This window comes from Balaenoptera ricei, chromosome 12, assembly GCF_028023285.1.
Source record: "Balaenoptera ricei isolate mBalRic1 chromosome 12, mBalRic1.hap2, whole genome shotgun sequence".
Classification (NCBI taxonomy): Eukaryota; Metazoa; Chordata; class Mammalia; order Artiodactyla; family Balaenopteridae; genus Balaenoptera; species Balaenoptera ricei.
The window spans coordinates 45,727,714-45,751,798 of record NC_082650.1 but is presented as its reverse complement, the minus strand read 5'-3'; positions in this window follow the sequence as shown (position 1 = coordinate 45,751,798).

Here is a 24,085-nt window from a genome sequence, read left to right as displayed (position 1 = left end):
CAACATTATTCTCTGGCATTAAGTGAACATACATGTAATTTCTGTTGTCCTTGAAGCAATTATAAATAAATATAAAACATATTTGACACACACTGCAATCTTCCTATTGATTGCAATGGATGAGAAGTGTTTTTGTGTGTGTGTGTGTGTGTGTGTGAAATTTTAAGTGCTTTGTCAAAGCAAAGCACCTTTTTGTAGAGCAGTTCCCACACCTGGATCATCCTGATCTCAACCGGTATATTTAAGAGGAACACCAAATTCACTTGCTAATTCAGTAAGGGTCAAAAGGGTGGAAGAGGGAAAGAAGCAAGAGGGAAAAGGAGAAGAGGCACGTGGGAACTTTCTAAGTTATTTCTCTGATTTTGCCCACCAGGCAGAGGCAAGAAAGGAGCCTAATATTCTGAATTCATCACAGTCCTTTCTGCTCCAGATCACCATGAACTGTTTAAGCTAGAAAATACATATCTAAGGACCAACAGGGTCGACTGGCTCCTTTAACTGGCTTTCTGCAGGCAGGGGATCAGAGCAATGGTAATGTCACCTGTGTGTGTCGAGCTTCTGTTGTACATCATGTTGCTGAGAGGGCAGGGACTGGAATTTGAAAAGAAGGACATAAAGCAGCAGGACTTCAAGGCTCTGACTCCACAGAGCCTGCCAGCCACATGGCCCTCCCAACGCCCCAGAGCGCACAAATGCATGCATGCACTAGCACATTTATTTCATGGGACCTTATGATGTCAGAGTTTCATTTCTCTTTATGTGTATTGACAGAAATTGCAGTTGTCTACAACTTTTCAAATTTATTAAATTTGTTAAAGAAAATGTTGTGAACTATTAGCAAACCAGTGGGGTTTCGTTGTTGTTGTTTAACATCTTTATTGGAGTATAATTGCTTCACAATGGTGAGTTAGTTTCTGCTTTATAACAAAGCGAATCAGCTGTAAAAATTGGATTTAAGTTATCAAAGAAAAGACAGTAAGCAGATAACTCAAGAGAGCCAGAATAAAAGACCATGAAAAGTGTCTTGGGATCATGGAAGCTTTGATGGTTAGAGTTAGGAAGGGGCTAAATATTAATGCTCTCTTTTTATGGCAAAACAACATGAAGCTCTAAGAAGTTAAAAGACTTGCCTGAGATACTCGGGACCATGAGAGGAAGAGTGGTACTGATAGGACAAGGACTTGGACCACGTTACTACCAACCCTGGGCCCTGTCTGCCTGACCAGAAGATTCATGGACGCTGAAGAGAACAACTAAACTTTCCGGAGAAAGAAACAGAAGACAATAAAATTGCAGAGGTTGGGATTATAGTATACATTCCCTGTTTCTGTGATATGTGGATGATCTTTCACTATGACAGATGAAGTGGACTTATTAAAGTACCCTAACATAAATGTTTTAACAACCTCCTATTTATTTTAAATAATCTTAAGTGATAGTAAACAGTTTCAAGAGTATTTAGAAAATTTTAAAAATAATAACAATTATAACAGAATAACTCATATTTGTGTGGTGCTTAGCTCATTCAGGCCATGATGCTTGCAATTCTATTAGTAAATAATGGTTCAGTGTTCTCTGTGAAACACATACTTATTTTTTTACAAAATTCTTCCAATTTGCTGCATTTACCTCATTGCTCTTTCTTAAAGAAATGTAAGAATACACAAGTATGCATATGATTATTAGGAAAGACTGTAAGAAATCCACTGTGCCATCTCTAGTTTGATAGAACATCTGGATTAAATAAAAATACATTCTGTCCTATTTGCAAAAGAAGATCCCATACACTTTATCTGTCTCCACAAGTTTGTAAAATTCATGATGACCTAAAAGTTCCTTTATAAAACCAATATGATAGGGCTTCCCTGGTGGCGCAGTGGTTGAGAGTCTGCCTGCCAATGCAGGGGATACGGGTTCGAGCCCTGGTCTGGGAGGATCCCACATGCCGCGGAGCGACTAAGCCCGTGAGCCACAATTGCTGAGCCTGCGCGTCTGGAGCCTGTGCTCCGCAGCGGGAGAGGCCGCGATAGTGAGAGGCCCGCGCACCGCGATGAAGAGTGGCCCCCACTTGCTGCAGCTAGAGAAAGCCCTCACACAGAAACGAAGACACAACACAGCCATAAATAAATAAATAAATAAAATTAAAAAAAAAAATAAATAAAACCAATATGATAGATACATTCGTATAGAATAAATACAATTTTTAAATGTGTGAATCCTACACCTTTAAGACTTCCAAGTGTTGAAACTTGGTATATAATATTTATCAAATTTCTGATGTGCCTCGGTGTCCAAAGTTTCTAAAGGGCTACATCTTCACAATTTAAATTAATAATGAGATTTGGAAGGGTCTAGGCCATATAATCTTTGATATTATTTCTTTAAGAACTACCAACCAACCTTCCAAGTTTCATAGGCTAGCGATATTTTTTCCTTATTTCTATTTATATAAAACCTTGAGAACAAATCTCCATTTACATTTACTACAAGTCATACTCCTTGTTCATCTGGGAGGCATGGAACATAACAGAATATATGTTCAGAATTTTGCAAGAGAAAGGAAATTGTAGATATGGCAATCAAACTATAAAAATGCAGCTAAAAAATCTCCTTTTCTGGGGCTTCCCTGGTGGCGCAGTGGTTGAGAATCTGCCTGCTAATGCAGGAGACACGGGTTCGAGCCCTGGTCCGGGAAGATCCCACATGCTGCGGAGCAACTGGGCCCATGAGCCACAACTACTGAGCCTGCACGTCTGGAGCCTGTGCTCCGCAACAAGAGAGGCCGCGATAGTGAGAGGCCCGCGCACCGCGATGAAGAGTGGCCCCCGCTTGCCGCAACTAGAGGAAGCCCTTGCACAGAAACGAAGACCCAACACAGCCAAAATAAATAAATTAATTAATAATAATTAAAGGTGCTAATAATTAAAAAAAAAAAATCTCCTTTTCTGAATTTTAGTTTCACAGAGAGACTAGCTATTTGGGTGGTGTTAGGGAGGCTATTTTATTTTGTGCCTTCAAAAAAAGGTAATTTACTCTGAGTAATCATTTCCCTCTTTCTCTAGCCAGCAAAAAAATAAGGTAGTTTTTGTTTGTAGTTTATGTATCTCCAAATTTTTATGATAAATATTATTTTGGCTATATGGATATATATTTCATGCCCCAGTTAAACAAACAGGTTGACTTAGAAAAATAAATGTTGGACAAGGAAAGCAACAATCCTACTGACAACCTGCACTCAAGAAAGCTTGTCATGCATTTCTGCCCATCTTTTCTGCAGAAAGTGTGGGAATTTTCCCTAAAGTAACCTGATCATATGAGAGAGTAAGTTAGGTGCTTAAACTCTTTAATTTTGAGATGAAAGTGAGTAAATGGCTTTGTAAATACTGGGCAACACAGAGCTTCTGCGAGGACTAACCCAGAGCTTCTTAGAGGGTAGTTGTCAGTCAGTTAACAAGCCTGAAGTATCAGAATCACTTGAGACAACTGGTAAAAACACTTATTTCCTTTTCTTAAAAAACACTTATTTCTTTATTTCACATGAATCAAAGTTTGAAGGTGAAGCTACAGAATACTTATTATATAGAACACGCTCTTATTATTTTATTATTTATTATTATTTACAGAGCACTCTCTTGTTGTAATTATCATGTTTACTAGTGTTGGAGAATATTAGACCAGAGCAATAATTGGGAATTTAGACACTTGTGGCCAACTTACAAAGCAACACACTTAGGATCTTTCAGTGCAAAAATTGACGAGTTAATTTGTATAAACTGTCTTACACAAAAAATATATGCACTTTCATGTGTCTTACAATATCTTTTTTTTCCTATTCTGCGATTTCACCTTCAAAGAAATGGCATGCAGTGTCTCATTAGAGTAATGTCAATTGTATAAAAGTGAAAAGCATGATTCAAGATTACAAAATTGTAGGAGTTGAAACAACTGCTACCCAAAGTTCCTCTATTCACAGGTACATAAAGTATATATATGTTAAAAGACCTCAAACTATACCTGCTTCTGACATGCTCAGTGACAAGTTCTTTATAGATCTGTACCTGTGAGAGTAGAGGTTAGATGTTCAAAGCCTTAATTAAATACATGCAAGAATTTAATTAGGGGACAAAGAAGGAAATAAGAAAAAAGATGTGGTGTTTGGAGATTCTGAAAATTATAAATGCCTGATGTTTGACCTAATTATACTCGATCCTAGAACAAAATATAAATACCTGTTAGTAAGGGTCCCATATAAATATGTGTTTTTCTCCTATGGTGTCATCAAATCCTTGGTCAACTAGCCCATTCAAAGCACGTCAGTCTAGATACCTCGGTTTTATAAATGTCTCTTAAAATAAAATTTTGAAATAGAATATTTTAAATATAATACTTCCAAAATCTGTTAATGAGTATTTTACCACATTTAATTCTGAAAGTAGATATGTATATAAGCTTTTGCTTTTGCTTATTGAGAACAATCATGTATACAATGGTATTATATAGAGAGGGATAGAGTGATCTACTCAGGATTTTCTGAGGAATTAAGGACTATCTGCTCCAAAGCACATAGTTCTATCCTGCTGATGCTCTTCTCTGGCCTGTCAATATGTAATACAACTCAATATGTATACACTCAATAACTGTAGTCTTGAGTATATAACTAATAAAACTGCAGACAATCTCAGTATTAAACCTATCATTTTCTTTCTTTCTTTCTGTGGATGTATATGCATATGCATGAGTGTATATGCATGAGTAAGCAAGTGTGTGTGTGTGTGTGTGTGTGTGTGTGTGTGTGTCCTGTGTAGTAGTTCTGTCTCCTGCCTTATGGGTTGGCACTTCTGCTGGCAGTATGAATAACTTTTGGCAGCAACTCTCTAATCTAAAAGCTTCATTAGAATTACACATAAGATAGAATGATAGTCCTCTTATAGTCCTGGCTTTGTGATTTTTATACAGATGAGGAAATTGAAGCTTTAAGAGTTAATTAGCGTAAAGTTGGAATGCAAACCTGGGTTGTCTGACTCAGGCACTGGGTTTCTTACCCACTTGGATTTACTACCTCTTCCACAGCAGAGGGCTGGGGTGTGGATGACAACATTTTACATGTAATTGTGATGTTCAGCACATTTTGAAAACAACTGAAAGTGATTTCAAGTGAGGTGTGGAAAGGGTCTCCTCTGAATTATATACATGCATTTAGTGGGGTTTTTAAAATTTTTTATTTTATTTTTGTTTTGGCCACGCTGCACAGCATGTGGGATCTTAGTTCCCTGACCAGGGATCAAACCTGTGCCCCTTGCATTAGAAGCATGGAATCTTAACCACTGGACCACCAGGGAAGTCCCCATTTAGTGAGTTTTTAAAAGTTAATATTTGTTTTGTTTTGTGACATTTGTTTTTGCTTTGTTCTTTTCTCCTGCTTGTGTCCAAATAGATTTGCTTGTGAAATAGTACCTCTGAGTCTAGAATCCTGTCCATAAGTCTGAATAATTGGAATTAGAGAATATAAGGAGACTATAAGGAGCATCTGGTTATGTTTTCTGTGGAAACAGTCTCCCAAATGGCATCCACATAGTTCATGACAGAACTAAATAGAACCTTAAACTGATGAGTTGATCAGAAGGAAAAGAACTTAACATATACTGTAAAATTATGATGTATCAGGAAACACATATTGTACTGCTCTGCAGTACATCATTTAAATCTCTCTTAACCTCAGTTTCCTCATCTATCAACTGAGAATAACATTTTCCACCTCAAGAAATTATCAAGAGTAAATCTAAAAAAATTTTTTTTAAATTAAAAAAGAGTAAATCTACCCCAAGGTCCTGCTATACTCCATGTGAATTATTCATCAGTAGTACACTGGAGGTAATGATTGCCAAAAAAAAAAAAAAAAAGTCTTCCCAATTCATATATTTTCATGGGCTACTGATACTCAGGCCACATTGTTCTAAATAAAGAGAAGGTATAGAATAATTTGAAATTTGGCTGATTTAAAAATAAATGTATTTTGGCATGGTTTGTGCATTCTAATTCAAAACAAGATAAAGCAAAATATAGGTATAAGAGCCTCTTCATTTGTGATTCTCTCCATTTTGGCATTTGGTCAGGTACTATTAACATTCTTAAAAGCAATTGTAACTCAAAAGGCATCTAATGACAATCCATTGTACTTCTTCTACCAACTCACAGTGAGCCATTTATCATCATGATCAGCAGTTCCAGGTACTTTCAGGAACTATAATACTTGTCTGATCCTTCATTCAGAATTTGAGTTCACTTCTACCATCTAATACTACTAAATGTCACTGAATAAAAGGAAACATTATGTCCAACTATTGCATGAAAAGCAAGAAAAATGATAAATGTTTCCATAGCTACAGGTTTGAAAGGAACAGAACATGTTGAGATGTAAACCAGAATAAAAGTGGCAAAGTACATTGGGCACCCTAAGTTTTTTCCTCTAAAAGCAAATAAGGTAAAGTACAAATGGCTAATAGGTAGTCAGGACACTATTCTCTTAACCAGTGGATTCAAGAAAGTGTAGAGGAGGTAGGCACAGAGTGATGAAAGATTGCATACACACACACACACACACACACACACACACACACCCTATCAAATTCATGTTTGCGCCAAAAAAACTCTCAGAAAATAAGTACCAAGTGATACCTTAACAGGAAGAGACCATCAAAGGGGAAAAGTTAGAGTCTTGCCCACTTTCTGTTGATTGTTGATATTTTGAGGTCTCTAGCATTATGGGGAAATAATTAACACAAGTATCATCTCCTTAGCACCAACTGCCAGACCACCTTTCTTCTCTACTCTACATTTTTTCCCCTCAGCATGGACCTACTGAGATCTCATCAAGTCAAAACTAGAGCATTTGGGGCTTTCCTGGTGGCGCAGTGGTTGAGAATCTGCCTGCCAATGCAGGGGACACGGGTTCGAGCCCTGGTCTGGGAAGATCCCACATGCCGCGGAACAACTAGGCTCATGAGCCACAATTACTGAGCCTGCACGTCTGGAGCCTGTGCTGTGCAACAAGAGAGGCCATGATAATGAGAGGCCCGCACACCGCGATGAAGAGTGGCCCCCACTTGCCGCAACTAGAGAAAGCCCTCGCACAGAAACGAAGACCCAACGCAGCCAAAAATAAATAAATAAATAAATAAACCCAAAGTTAAAAAAAAAAAAAAGAAACAGCATCAATCATATGTACTAGAATTACTTATGTGTGTAATTTAAAAACAAAAACAAAAACAAAAACAAAAACTAGAGCACTGGACTACTTTGGGATGGTTTTGCCCACAGGATGCCCTGTAACAGCTCACATAGCCCCCTGATAAAGAGATGAGATGAGGAGGGACTGTAGGATGTATGGACTGTATGGATGCATTGTAAGCAAGCTTAGAGCAAGTGATAGTTTAACTCAATTTGCATTTCTCTATAACATAACTATTACATAACATATATGCAGACTTACAGCAAAACGGAGGAAAATGTCCCCAAATGGAAAACCTGAGTTCCAATAAGTAATGGTGAACAAAATAAAAAAAATATTTGTGAGATCTAAAAAGTCTTTATAAAAAAATAACAATTCTTTTTAATGAGGTTTAAAATAAGGGCAGAAACATAATTCTAAACTGCAATAACTCAAGTTAGTCAGGGTTAATCTAAGATAAAAGTATTTTAAGTCCCTGTATTGTTTGTGAGTGTGAGTAGGTTGGTTATGATATTGGTTGATTCATAGCTTGTTATATTAAATAGGTACATTACAATTTCAAGGGTAAACACTAATTGAACAGGAATAAATGTATAACATTTAAACTCATAGATGGAGAACAAATGAGAATAGTAAACAAACAGGTAAATTCAAAATATGAAGGTAAAGTCAGGGAAGAAAAGAAAAAGAAGCATGGAAAAAGTGAGATGCGTTAAAAGTACACCATAAGTGAAAAGAAGACATATGTTAGTAATTATAACAAGTGTAATACACTAAGGTTACTAGTTAAAAGGCAGAGATTGTGAAACTGTACTTTTAATCCAGCTATAGTCTTTTTCAGGAACCATTCACAAAATATAAGGGCATAGAGGGCTAAAAAGGAAAAAGATGGGGAAAATGTAACCGTGAAAAACTAACCAAAATAAGGCTAGAGTAGTTACATTAATATAAAATAAAAATGAACTTTAAGATAAAAGCAACACTAAGAATAGGGAGTGTTACTGCCTAATGATAAACGATTTAATTTACCAAGAAGATAAAACACGTTTAAACTTAAAAACACTTAAAGCGTCCAACTCTATTTTATAAAACCAGTAGAAATACAGAGAGAAGTTTACAAATCCAATATCATATGGTAGCTTTCAATATATCTCTTTCAATTTTTACAGATGAAGCCGGCCAAAATATAGAGGAGCTGAAAACACAACTAATAGCTTGATATTATTTATTTACTTCTACATGTATTTACTGAACTCCTACTATGTGTCAGGTACTGTTCTAGTTGGTGCTTCTTAATCATATTTAGGACATATAATAAACTAGAATAATTTAACATTTTGAAAAGAAGCGCTATTATATGAAAAGATCAGTATAATAAATACAAGTGATAATAACATACAATTGGAAATTAAGAGACTTCCCAATAACTCAAATATTTAACAAAAAAAAGAACACAAATGGAAATTTTAAAATACTTAGAATTTAGAACTGTATGACAATAAAATGGAATATCAAAGCCAAAGGTTGGTTCTTTGAAATGACTAACAAAATTGGCAAGCTTCTATTGAGATTGATTGAGGAGAAAACAAAAAAACATTAATAAAAATTAATAAAACAATTAATTCAGCTCTAAAACTCTTTATAAAGATCAATTAGAACATAGTCAAGAAAACACAGAATGACCGAATCACATTTTTTTAATTTACTACTTTGGCCTTTCACAAGCGCAAAAAAGAAATAAAATAGGGTAGTCTTCAAAAATCGGGGCAGGGTAAGGGGAAATGAAGCATAGTTCTTGCTACTTATATTTTGACATAGCATTAAGTCTTGGTAGCTCTTTCAATCACCACCACTAATAGGGGGTGTGGGTAGAAGGATGGTGATGGAATAATCAAATATAATTTGTAAATATGGCAGACACTGCTAGTCCCCATATCTCCTTTAATAACAAAACCCCTGAATTTTAGATGGGCACATAATCATTCAGAGTTAAGACTGAATTTCTCAATATTCCTTGCAGCCAGATGTGAACATGTGGCTAAGTTCTGACCAACTGGATGGAAAAGGAAGAGATCCATTGCCTTAATTCTTTTCTTCCCCCTTTCTGGTAACTAGTATGTAGACATGATGGTGGGAATTGGAGCATCTAGAGCTATGAAATGAAAGACACACTTTACTGGACCAGAAAGATAGAGGGAATCTTTCCATCCAACATGATCAAGTTGCTATAGCCGAAATGAATCACATACCCAGTCTTTTATGTGAGAGGGAAAAATAAAAAGTACTTTCACTTTGATTAAGCCATGATAGTTTGGCTTTTCTCAGTTATAGCAACTCAACTTGTATTCTAATTATCATAGCATCTTACCAGACTACTGTGGATTTTTCAACTACCAAATACAGACAGAGTTTGGCTAAACATTCAATAGTAACAAATACTGGAAGGAAAATTAACAATTCATTAAGTTATGGATAAGTTGAAATATATATGGTATTGAAGTATTTTGTTGGTTTGTTTAATGAAACTATGATATATTTTATTTTAAAAATATATTGATAATATGCTTAAATTTCCTTCCACAGGTAAAAATTTCATACATCATATATTGCAATCTGGAGAGGAGCCCGTTGATATCTTTAGTAATAACATAAAATCAAAGTATAAAACACATAAATGGATGATTACTTTTCCTATATAACTATAAATATATTCTAGTTAGAATTTTCCAAGTGTTCTTCCATGCTACATGTGAGCTTCAGATCATTTCGTTCCATTAAAATATACATACATTAAAAACTCTGTGACTAATACTTACTCTTTTACACTATATCATTATCTCACAATCTTATAGAAGAGTTGATGTCTGTGTTAGTGAAAACAGAAAGGGAACATATCTGAAATCATTTAATATATAGAATATAAATATCCCAACTGGTCACTACAGGTCTATTTTAATGTACTTGCAAAGGATGTCTTAAAGCTGATTCTATTCAGTCATTGTTACATTGGAATTACATTGTTTTGCCTCTTTGCTTATATTCCAGTTTTTTCTAAACTTTATCAAAACTAATAAATTGCATTGCCCTACTTTTTGCTCTATGCATTCCTATGGAATATGTAGGGAAAGCTCATGATCAATTCATATCAGTATTTTTTAACCTAGACACCAGGGGGTTATGTAAGTCTGCTGATAACACCCAGGTTTTAGGAATAAATACGTAGAGGCTGGGAATAAAAAGAAATGCCACTGCTTGTCTGTCTTAGAATATATGGCTTTCAGAGCAGTGAACAAAAACCAAAAGTTAAGCTCTGAGAAAATAAAAAATCAATAATTCTGTTTAGGAAGAACATATATAAGCTATACAAGCTCAAAAAAGCAAAAGTAGTAATAATTGTGTTGGAACTAAAGTTAACATATGAAAACAAACCTAATATTGAAGAGAGAGAAAAGATGTATTGACGTATTTGATCAAAGAAAGGTTTTGTTTAATTTACAGAGATTTTGTATATTAAATGTATGAAAACCAGTTAATTTGCATGTTAGTACCTTATTTTAATAGGATTTAATAACTATACTTTTGTATGGGTACTGTCATTGTTAGACATCTGTGTAGATATGAGTTTAAAAATACATGGGGCAGTTAAACAAAGGGTTGCTGTAAATAATATTTATCAGATCCATATGGCTAAATTTAAATCTAGATGTAATTTGCCCAGTGAAAAGTGCATTAGTACCACTAAGTTGTTATTTTTAAGAGAAATCATTGGCAATTCAAACTACTTTCAAAATAAATTTTGACAATTCAATTTATTTCCAAATAGGTAATATACCTGGTATAAAATGCAAAAGGTACAAAATAATCTTATAAAATCTTTATCCTTTCCTGTCACCAGCCATCCACTTTTCCTGTCTAGAGGCAACCACTGTTACTACTTTATATGTTCTTCAGATCTATATATATTCTTGTTTTCACAGTAATAGTAGTGTATCATACCTTGTCTCTGTGCCTTGTTTTTATTTCTATTTTTTGAGTGAGACTATCTTGGAGATATGTCTGTATTAGCACTCACGGAACAACTGCATAGTATTCATAGTAAATGTATGTACTAAGCATCATTTAACCAATTCCCATTATTTATGGGCCCTTGTGTTGTTTTTGAAATTCTGCTTCTACAAAAAATATTGCCATAAATGTTCCCTACTCTATGTGTCTATCTTTATCTATCTATCTATCTATCTATCTATCTATCTATCTATCTATCTATCATTTCTCACATTCTATCTGAAATACAAATACCTAGAATTGGAGTCCAAATTATGTACATGTTTAACTTTAAAAAATAATGTTATATTTTTCTTCTTAGTTGTGGTTATTTACCTTTCCACCAGAAATAGATGAGACTTCCTTTTCACCACTACCACTCTCTTAAAAGCAGTGCAATGTCAAACATTCTCATCTTTGCCAATGTGGTAAGTCAAAAATTGGGATCTCCCTATAATTAGTTATACTTTTCTTTTTATGAATATTACAATTAATATGCTTAAGAGCCATTTATATTTTCTTTTCTTTTTTACACACCTCACCCATTTTTTAATTGGGAAAATAGCATTTTATCTTATTGATTTGTAAGAACTCTTTCTATTTATACAATAAGGGAGTTCTCTCTCTTTCTGTAATGTGAGTTAAGTCTAAACCTGGACTGAGCATTAACCACATATGAGGAAAGAACAAAGACATTTTCCAAGATGAAAGGACTCAGGAATTTCATATACACCCATGCACCTTTTTTTCAGGAAGTTATGAGAAGATTTGCTTTACCAAAATGATGCCATCAAATAAGAAAGGGAGAGGAATAAAACTCAGTGAACAAGGAATTTACCTTGAAAGAAAACAAGAGGAAATTCCCAGAAAGGTGAAAGAAAAGCCCAGGGAAGTCATTCTGCAGTTAGCTTATTGCAGAGGAAACAACTCAAATTGGTGCAGAATGTCAGGGGCAACGGGGAGAATATTTTGGGGGAAGAAAGTGGACCTAGCAGATCATCTGGTGTGTTTGGTCCCAGTAAGAAATCCCTCCAGACAGCTTGTGGATCAATCAGCAATAGTTACAACAAAACTTCAACAACTGAAAAAATCAAGGCCCTTTTTTTCTCTGAGAGAAGAAAATGTTGTACAAGAAAAGAAACAATATAATGATATAATAGGTGATTGAGCTAAAAGTTGATTTACAATTGAAATGAATATAGATTTAACAAACATGTGAAATGAACGTATTAAGAGGATAGTAAAGAAGTATTTGTATGTGCATATGTGTGTGTAAATCGTTATATTCGGTAAGTAGGAGGTCAACAAATCATGCCAAATGTCAATATCAACAAATGTCCATATACATATTTTACTTAGAAAAATAACAATAAGTTCAGGGGAAATTATTTGAAATAGAGTTGAAATTGGTTGCTTCCTAGAGAGAAGAAATTAGGAATAAGAAGGTGAGATAGGAAATTGCTCTTTTGTTTTTAAAAGCCTTATATTATTTCACTTTTAAACAATGTATATGTGTTATTTTGATAAAAATTCAAATTCAAATTACAAAACTAAAGCTGAAAGAATAGTAACAATTTTTTTAAAGAGAGAAAGATATGGGAACTGGAAGTTGATTATGCAACTTAAAGGATATCTTATTGGTTAGAGAAGTGACCATGTTTATAGGCAAAGTGGAAAGACCTATTGGAGAAACTAAATCATAAAGAAGAAGGGATAAGTTATGAAACAAATATACAAATTAATCAAGTTAAAAAGCCACAGATTTACATAGTGATACTCTAAGGGCCGAATAGGAGACAAAGCACAAAACACAATCTACCCATAGATTGTGAGAAAACCATAATTCAAAAAGGGTCATGTACCACAATGTTCACTGGAACTCTATTTACAATAGCCAGGACATGGAAGCAACCTAAGAGTCCATCGACAGATGAATGGATAAAGAAGATGTGGTACATATATACAATGGAATATTACTCAGTCATAAAAAGAAACGAAATTGTGTTATTTGTAGTGAGGTGGATGGACCTAGAATCTGTCATACAGAGTGAAGTAAGTCAGAAAGAGAAAAACAAATACTGTATGCTAACACATATATATGGAATCTAAAAAAAAATGGTCATGAAGAACCTAGGGCCAGGATGGGAATAAAGATGCAGACCTACTAGAGAATGGACTTGAGGACATGGGGAGGGGGAAGGGTCAGCTGGGACAAAGTGAGAGAGTGGCATGGACATATATGCACTACCAAATGTAAAACCGATAGCTAATGGGAAGCAGCCGCATAGCACAGAGAGATCAGCTCGGTGTTTTGTGACCACCTAGAGGGGCGGGATAGGGAGGGTGGGAGGGAGGGAGACGCAAGAGGGAAGAGATATGGGGACATATGTATATGTATAGCTGATTCACTTTGTTATAAAGCAGAAACTAACACACCATTGTAAAGCAATTATATTCCAATAAGGATGAAAAAAGAAAACACAATCTAAATTTACTAATTTATTAATCATTTGTATGTTTGTCACATAAAATTATGTGCATACATTACTTTCTGGTTTACTTCATACCAGGAACAAGGATCTATTTTTGCTTTAAAACAACTGGAAGAGATTGGGTTTATGAAATAAAAAGTGAAATTTGAAAGTCTAAGATTTTTGAAATGTAAAGTCAGCTTCTGCAATAAAACTTTTGTTTTAAATTTTATTTTGTTTGAAATTTAAGGAGAGAACTATTTATTAATTTGTAACTGTTTTCTACTACTCTGAAATTAGTCACCACCCCTAATGGATTCTATGTGAAAGTAAGCACAGTACTGGTTGTCTATTAAAAATTGGAACATTTTTACATAATGTTTTGTCTACAATTCTCCTTTCAAGACAATAATTTATTAAACAGACATAAGCAGCCCTCAGTAGTGGTCACTAGCATATTATCTTTGTGTTTACTGAACAAGAAAGAATATTCCTTGTGCTTCTGCTTGCTTTTTTTGTTTCTCACACTAATTACTGATTTTGGATGTTATTATGGTGCTAAGAATAAAAAATTAAATAAGCAAATTATTATATCAGATCCTACCCATTAATATAGACACAACTGTGTCTGACTATTTATGAATAATGACAATTTAAAAACACATATAAATATATGACTAAATATCTTTTATTTTATAGCTACTAATATATGTATATATAGATATAATATTTCTCTCGATGTTGTACTAATTTCATCTCTCCTCAGCATACTTATTTACACAAAGTTGAATTTCTGTTTGTTTCTCTCCTGTTTCAGTAAGATAATTCTTGCTTCTTTCAAGGAATAGCAAATGAACTGGTTTCAAGTGTGATGTGCAGGAGAAGTAAAGACAGGAACATGTGTAATAGCTCTGGTAAGACTACTGCCTCAGCCCAGTGTCTTGGCATATTTGAAGAACAACAAATGAGGAATACAATCCACTGAGTTATCTAGATACAATCTTTAAAAGTCAATGACCAAAAAAAAAAAATGTTGTCTGTACTCAATGAGCATAATGTAGGCAAAATGATTGACTTTTGAAATATACTAGTCAATTCAAACAATAAAACCTAAACAAAAACTGTGATATTACCTACTATTATCTGAAAGCCTATGTGGGATGCATGTGACCAGACGATGTCTATTTCCCTGAGAAAGCAAAACAACCAGGAAGGAGTAGATTGTGCAATGACATCAGTATTTCAAACATAATAGTTCTCTACATGTCTCCGTTCTCTCACATAAGTACAGGGCTGGATTTCAACTCAGATTGTTTTAAGTGTTCTCTTACTGTGAAATACTTTTAGTTTCCTTTCAAGACAAATGAAAGGAAGTGTGAACTCAGATTTTAGGAAAAAGATTCCCATTTTTATTACTACTCATCGCAGGTCAGCACTTGACTCCAACTATTATTGACATGGATGGTGGCTATAAAAATCCCAAAGAGGGGCTTCCCTGGTGGCGCAGTGGTTGAGAGTCTGCCTGCCAATGCAGGGGACACGGGTTCGAGTCCTGGTCTGGGAAGATCCCACATGCCGTGGAGCAACTAGGCCCTTGAGCCACAATTACTGAGCCTGCGCGTCTGGAGCCTGTGCTCCGCAACAAGAGAGGCCGCGATAGTGAGAGGCCCGCGCACCGCGATGAAGAGTGGCTCCCGCTCGCCGCAACTGGAGAGAGCCCTCGCACAGAAATGAAGACCCAACACAGCCATAAATAAATAAATAAATAAATAAATCCCAAAGACTAATAGGTATCCTGTGAGAGGAAACTTCTAATTTGAACGTCCAATCTGTTTATTAGAACTGATAGTTATTCAGATATTGCCACTAGTATCTAGTATCTGACATTTATTGGATCCCTCATGGGTGAAGGGTGGATCAGAGACCACTTCTCATATGTGCAAAACATGTAAAGCCACGCAAGACACTGGGAATGGAAGTTGTTATAGACGAGAATAATATAGATGATTATAGATGAGAAGCAGGTCTAGAAAAATTAAGTGACTTTACCAGGGTTATACTGTAAGCTGTCTTCACTGACTCAGAAAATGTTTAGAACAACTGGTTGAGTCTTGTGATAGTCATTTCCTATTAGACTTTATGTACACTCAGAGCAGTAGTTCTTGACCCTGGCTGCACATTGGAATCATAGGTACAATAGTGAGGCCCTGGTCCCACCCAGGCCAGTCAGAATCTCTGGAGGTGAAGCCCTGGGAGCTATTTATTTCTCAACTCCCCAAGTAAGTCCTATATACATCCAGGTTGAGAATGCTGATTTTGAAAAATGTTTAATTAACAAGATATTTTGAATAGTACATATTAAGACAAGCCAAGATATTACATTCTCTCAGATTAGTAAAGGTTTTAATTTGAATTAAGTTTATATTTTCACATTTAATATTAGACATATTTTACCAATAATAAAATAACTTATATAGGCAAAACTTGCCTTCATAAATCAGGGAAAGGACTCTGGATTGTGAGACGCTCCATCCTAGCCTACTTTTATCAGTCAGGATAGAATACCTTTTGTTAAGGTAACCAACAATCCAACATTCCAGTGGCTTAAAACAGCACCGTTGATTTCCTGCTCAGCTACATGTGTATCGGTTGGCACGGGGGCTTTGTTCACTGAATCACTCAGTGACCCGGGCTGACAGAAAATCCCACTGAGACAAGCTTCCATGATCACAGAGGCTAAGAGAAGATTGTGGCTGTGTAGTGGCTCTTATGTTATGTCCAGAAAGTGAACCACGTATCAGTTCCCCTTACATGTCCTTGGTCTAAGCGAGTTACACGGGTGTAGCTGGTTTCAAGCATATGAAAGACTGAAGTCCTCCCAAGCACCTAGAACAAGAGATCTGACATTTATAAACACTTCTGAGTACTACCTTACTACTCAAACTAGTCCCACATCCCACAGCGGGTAGCTAACAGAAACGCAGAGCGCAGTCTCCAGAAAATAGCATTCCACACATATCTGCTAAACACCTAATAAGCACCAGGTATTGAGGATAAAAATACATGGAAGCTGAGGGGATATCAAACAGAAGGGATGGTATGTGCAAAAGCCCTTGGCAGATGTATTTTGAAGAACAGCCTTATGCAGAAAAAAATGAATATGGAGAGGTAGTAAGGGGCCCAGGGCTTGGTAAGTTCTTTTAGAGATATGTATTTCATTATTATTATCATAGCTATCATATATTGAGCACATACCAGGTGCCAGACAAATTTCTTAAGTAATTTATGTGTTTTAAGTTACTTAATCCTTACAATGATCCTATGAAGTGTGTGCTAGTGTTATTTTCTTTTTTCAGGTGATGACATTGAGGCATTGAGAGAGAAAAAAACTTCTCGAGGTAGTGACCTCATAAGTGGCAGAGGTAGGATTGAAACTAGATTGTCTGGACCCTGAGTCTTAATGTTTAACCATACAGTGTGTGGTTAAGAATGGTAGGATTTTAGATCTGGAAGTGGCCTAAGAATTACTCAATTCAAGATTTTCATGTCACAGGTAACATAGCTACTCGTGGGTTTTTCGATTGCACATTCAGTCCCTTTACTGGTGAAGTTTTGTTAATTTTTGAAGCTATTAGGAAACAATTGCCTCTTATAATTAATCTGGAGGGCAAAAGGTGATGAGAGTCAGCCTCAGTGCACGTCCTTCAAGGTTACCTACCAGGTGTGCCCTATACAGGGACACCTGGTTGAATGTGTAAGCTGAGGCAGAACCCAACCGGTGTTCTGCTTGCCAAGATCTGTGACCTAGGTTATTAAAGCCAGTGCAAAGGATGCCTTTTTCTAATTTTAACAAAGCAGAGTTTCTCAACCTCGGTGCTCTTGACATTTCCAGCCAGATTGTTCTTTGTTGTGGAGGGCTATCCTACACATTAGAAGCATCCCTAGTCTCTGTTTACTAGCTGTTAGTAACGTCCTCTCATCCCCAATTATGAAGCATAATGTCTCCAGCCACTGCCAAACATCCCTGAGGTATGTGTGTGTGGGGAGAGAGGGGCATAATTGCCCTGGGTTGAAAACCACTGCTAACAGAGGCATGATCTGCTCACTAAGCTGTACACCCCTGGGACGCTCTCTCCCTGCAGAGCTGGTACTTTTTTCTGAATGCAAGATTTCTGTAAGAGCTGGCAAGGAAATTATCGCTTTTTAAAATTCCTGTTGGCTGCTTCTCAACCCGACCTGCAGCAGTAGCACTACCCCCTGGTCCGGGAAGATCCCATATGCCGCAGAGCAACTAAGCCTGTGCACCACAACTACTGAGCCTGCGCTCTAGAGCCCGCGATCCACAACTACTGAGCCCGCAAGCCACAACTACTGAAGCCCACGTGCCTAGAGCCTGTGCTCGGTAACAAGAGAGGTCACCGCAACGAGAGGCCCGTGCACTGCAGCGAGAAGTGGCCCCTGCTCGCCGCAACTAGAGAAAGCCCACGTGCAGCAATGAAGACCCAACTCAGCCAAAAATAAATAAATTTATTTAAAAAAAATAGGCATCTGGAAAATTAAATAAATTCAAAGAGAACCTTCTCTTGGTCTTAATGATGAACACCACTCTCGATAAACACTACAAGACTTACAGGATGGAATCATTTAAGAATATTAGCAAGAATGTTCTTTACAGCTGTGATTGCAATATTGAAGTACTGAAAAACCACCTAAATTCCCATCAATAAAGAAGTGGTTAGGTAAAATGTGGTGCATTCTTACTATGTAAAATGAAGTATCCATTTAAAAAGAAACATGGATACATATTTCTGACATAATGCAATTGATGGAATGTGAATTGAAAAGGCAAGTTACAGAACAATGTACATAATCTGATCCCATTTATGTTTAAAGTATACATTATGTGTGTGCTCATGGAAGTGTAGAGGAAAATGTCTGTGAAGGGAAGTGAGATTGGGAGAGATTGAAATGCGGTGGCGTGTGTGTGTGTGTGTGTGTGTTTCAACACATCATATTACTCAGTTTTTGTATCTAAAATACAATAACAAAATTTCATTAAACATGTTGAACAGTATCTTTGTGTGCCAGAAGGCCCTATTTAGCTTCATGAAATAATAATTATTTTAATGTTTAATAAAACATAAGCTTTAACTTTTCCTTCCTATGAAGGAAATGGACATTCAATCATTATAATTAACCAAAGGATACTTTCAAGAGTTACAGTTTTCAGAAGATGGTTTATTGCAGAGTGGCACTTTACCTTTCTTTTGCTAACAAAGATGCATTTTTCTTACCAAAATTATAAGGATGTGGGAATTTTATTGTATTTTATTTCAATTCCAGATAATTTTTAAGATATTATTTTGACAGATATGAGGTCAGTCTCTAAGTGAAGATAGAATTGACCAGCATAGAGTAATAGTATGTACAGTCTTCAATACTAGACAAAGAAGATTCAAATTGAGCTTAAAAAATATGATCAAAACTACATATTAAACAAAATAGATATATATATTATTTATCTTTTAGTGAATTATGATTGCCTAGGAGGTGGGCATAGATAAACTATAAAAATTTTCTTCTAATTCTATCATCAAGTATTATTTTTGCAGAATTTTATAAGTATGCTAATTAGTACCACAGTGCTTGGGCAAATTATTTTTAAAATAATAAAGCAGCTTTAATAGTAAGGCTCATTCAAGCTTAAATTTTTTAAAGCAGGAGAAAAGCTTCTTTTCTTTTGGATGCTTTATTTAATCTTGAACAAAAATAGCTAATCATTTTCTATTCCAACAACTTTACACAGGATGGACACAAAATGATTTTATTCATCTGGGCTTTCTCTGTACTTGGTAGTCAGTTGAGTCATCTGGCTTCTCCCTATTCATGGAGGGATGTGGAAAAACTACTCCCTGAGACTGTGTTATGTTCTCTATCCCTTTTTTTCTCTTTTTGGTTCCATCTTGTTAGCTTTGTTAGCCTTGAAAATGCAATACTATGGCTATGTGTATGTTTGTCTTCTTGGATAACTCAAGCATACAACTGGGAAAACAAAGTTCACACATTCTTTTTCTACTTCAATTAACAACTACATTATAAACTGACAGATAACTAATGAAAAATAAAGGGTTATGAAAACATAATAGCTCAACTGAATGGGTTGCAATTAAAAGCTTATCAATGCCCACTTTCATCATTCTGTGGTGCTCTGAAACCTCTAGAATATAATTACTATTTCATACAATTCACAGCTTCTAAGTGAATTTTTGCATTACATCAATGGGCAAAAATTAATTAACAATCAACAACAGACTGCATAGGAATGTCTTGTTTACACAAAGATTATTGTCCAACTCAACTTTAGAAAAATAATTACCTGCTACACACGAGGGAGAACTTTACATTGTTATAGAGACCTGCACATGAATGACTTTTTGAGTGAATTATTGTTAAACAAACTGTTGGAGGGTTGAAAACCCTTGTCCTACATGTAATAGAAATTAGGAGAGTTAATGGATATTCTGCTTAGAATTCTGGAGAGGAATACAGTATGTATGGTTCTACTGCTGCAATGAAGAATGTGTTGAAGTTTCACTGTAATAGCTTGGCATAGTGTTATCACTCTATTTGTTAAATAACATCTCTTCTCTAAAGAGAATCAAAGAACTGTTATTATTATTTATTGCCCCCAAACCTCTTAATTACTCTATATTATGTAATCAGATTATTAAAAAAAAAAAAGTATTGCCTCCTTAAGGTGGAACTATTTTTATGAGAGGCAAATATAACCTAGTTCAAATTTACAGACTGCCAAATTTTGTACACTATTTTCCCAAGTATGCATCAAAGAACCAAACTAAATTTGGAGTATGGCAGGGAGTCGATAGATATAGACAGTGAGAGAGATGATACATAACTAGAATGCTGACTAGGTAGATAGACCTTTCCACTTTCTTCAAGACAGCACCCTCGACCTAAGTAGCATAATTAAAGATGCAATCATACAAAAAATCATAGGTTTATAATTGCACATTTGTATAACTTCTCCCCCTGCTATATCTAGAGAAATAATTTGTTAAGCACTGTATCATTGACATATACATGAAAAAGAACACGCTATATTGTAATTAATCCTTCATTACTGTTAATCTTTTAATCTAGTTCTTAAACATTTGGCAATTGAATCTTTCTGTATGAATTTATGAACTCAATATCTTATGGCTAATGTCTCCAGGAACTTTAAAACTGAAAAACAATATCTATACTTTCTTAAACATTGATCTTTGAAGTAGTTGGGTGTAAATCTGATTAGCCTGTGAATCTTAAGTATTTCATTCCATGAATTTACAAAATCTCAAAACTGTATTTACTCTTTTTTGAACATTATTATGGGATCCTCTAAAACTTTACCTTTGAACTTGTAAGATATTTTGTTCCATGTGTATCTCACAAATGACTCTCAAAGTTGTAGTCAGAGTTAGTAAAGTTTGTCCTCTGAGCCTTGACTTATGTGGAAATAGTTGTATAGTATTCATAGCACCATTCAGGCTCTGTCTAGATTCTGTGTAGAAGTATTAGGAAATAATTCTGACCTTGAGTCCAACCAATCAGCCACAACTAATCTACGTGACAGTATAATTATAGGCATCCATGAGTATTAGTTGTTTCAATTACAACACCATGTAGATATGCCAAGGCTGACTAGTTTGATAAAAACCTACAGAGAAAAATACTGGAAAACTGCCTCCAAATGGGAAGACAGCTTCACTCACTTAACTTCTGCTTAGCTTTTTGTTTTGTACCAAACCCTCACACCTAATTTATAAATTTTTCATAAATTATAGAATCAAATTCTTCACTAAAAACCAAATGAAATTGTAGCTGGCACTTGTCTTGATCTACAAGGCTTGTCATTGGAGATTAATTTAAATTCATCTGATTCACTGTATTCTCTAAAAAGTCATGCAGATTTTAACCAAGAACGCTCTTGTCTTCAAGATGTTGGTAAATGGATTTCTATAATCCATAGCTATCACTTTTTCTTATTTTAATGGTACATAAATCAAATCCATAAGGCTCTTTCAACCTTTCTCTCTCTTTCTCTTTCATCATCTCCTTCTGTCTCTCTCACTATAGGACATTTAGTGGTAACGAACAAAGAATATGACTAGATCCATGTATCTGCATAGATTTAACTACAAAATACATTAAAATCTTGTTTCCCTTTCTTAATCACCCTAGAAAAATCCTCATTGGGCCAAAACAATCTAGAGGTTTAACTATTCCATCATCACCAAAAGCTGAGTATTTATTGTTCACTATGTGCTAAATATTTTTAAGCTCTCCTGATTATATACAAAAAGTAAGGTTATTAAAGGTTTTATGAAGGAAATTACAATCTAGATAGGAAAACTGTACATGTATGCAGGTGACAATTAGCACATAATATGGCCCTGCTTGAAAGTAATTAAGAAATTGTTCTTAATTTTTCATAATTTTTCTCGAAGCCACTACAGAAACCTGTTTTCTAAAAAAGGAGTTCTCCTAACCTTATGTTAAACTTATCTCCTTTTATTTTATGTCATTCAGTATCAACAGAACGAACCTCTCCAGAGGCATCAGGTACTGGCTGGGGTGGGGGGAAGCATAGCCTTTGTGCCTTGTTTATAATTGTAAGGAGACTGACATGTCTCCTAACTTTAGGTACCACAGTCATGGGCTTGCAAGAGTTCTATTGTCTTTTCTTAGGCTCTTGTTAACAGGAGTTCTATATTTTTGATGTTCCTGAGAAGTTTCCCTTTAAGGTACTCATATTTCTTATTGAGTTCTTATTCTTTAATACAGAGGTTTTCAAACTTTAGTGTATATACACATCCCTGAAGAGCTTGTTCAAAACATTGATTGACAGCCTCTACCCACAGATTCAACAGTGACTTGAAGGAATAGGAATCTGCATTTTAAACAAGTATTTCTTGTGATTCTTATGTAGGTGTCTTTCAGATCATGCTTTGAGACATACAGCTTTAGAAACTTTGATACTGAATTTTTAATGTGATGTTTCTAATTTGTGGAGCCATTGTTGACTGTTTCTCCATCCATGGCTTTAACATGTCCTATCTCAAGTCCTATTACCTGTTTGTGCAACTACACACATTCATACAATCAGAATAGAAACTTAAATGGCACTCAGATTGAAAACACTAAGGATGCCCAGTATCTAGTGATCTCAGAGAGATTGTCAGGGAGAAGCCCATAAGGATGGATTCATGGCGGGTGGAGGGAGACAATGCAGACATTCAGACAGAGCCCACTGTATCAGAAGGTGAATGGAGCACTTCTCACAGCAGTGGTCAGTACCTGTCACATCAAAAACATTCAGAGTGATATTTTGCACCTTATCTTACTTTTGCTTTCTAAAAATTTGTAGAATTTTTTATCGTTAAGCTGTATCCAAGTCCTCCCAAACAGGGTAAGCTTCAAGGGAACCTTCACTTTCTTATTCATTGCTATATCTTCCAGTGCTTAGAAATGCACATAATATATAGTATTTGGGGAAAAAGTTGAATGGCTTAACATTAATAAGTAGTAAGGATTTCGAGTGCTGACCAAAATAACAGATGTTTAGTGTTATAATGGACACTTAGTGTATAATCACTTACTACAACTATCCATTCAAAAGTTGAATCATCTCTCACCAATGTCTTTTCCTATCATTTCTCCAAGGACATCAACCCATTACTTGCTGATGAAACTTATTTCATGTTTGGAATTTCTGACTACTAGATAGGTCTTTCTTCTAGTTAGTAGATCTCTATCTCCTGGTACATGGTACACATTGGCCCTAGTTCTACCTCTTAGATCAGCACTCACACCCCTGGCATGTCTCTCTACAGCATCTGTTCACATCTTGGAAGCTGGCTATTAAGGTCTATCATCCCTCACCCTCAAAACTACACCTCCCCAATTATTTTAATCACTCTTTATAAAACATGGTTAACATTTTGAAATCACCCTTGTGACTTGCTTCTAGAACCGCTCATTTGTTGATATTTATCTAAAATCCAGGCAGCCAGAATTTGAATCAGTGATGCAGGTATGGTCTGAGAATTACTTTGAGTAGAATGGGATTCTCACTACCCACTTCAGACATCCTGCTTATGTTAATGCAGCTTACAATTGCATTAGCTTTATTTGCTTACTTTTTCTCCATCAAAGCTATAATACAGAATCATATTTAGCTAATTGTTAATTAAAATTAATTTTTAACCCCCCTCTTGTGGACTATAACTGCTTCTAAGCATTTGTGAGATAATATTATATAGAGATGTATTTAAAATATGTA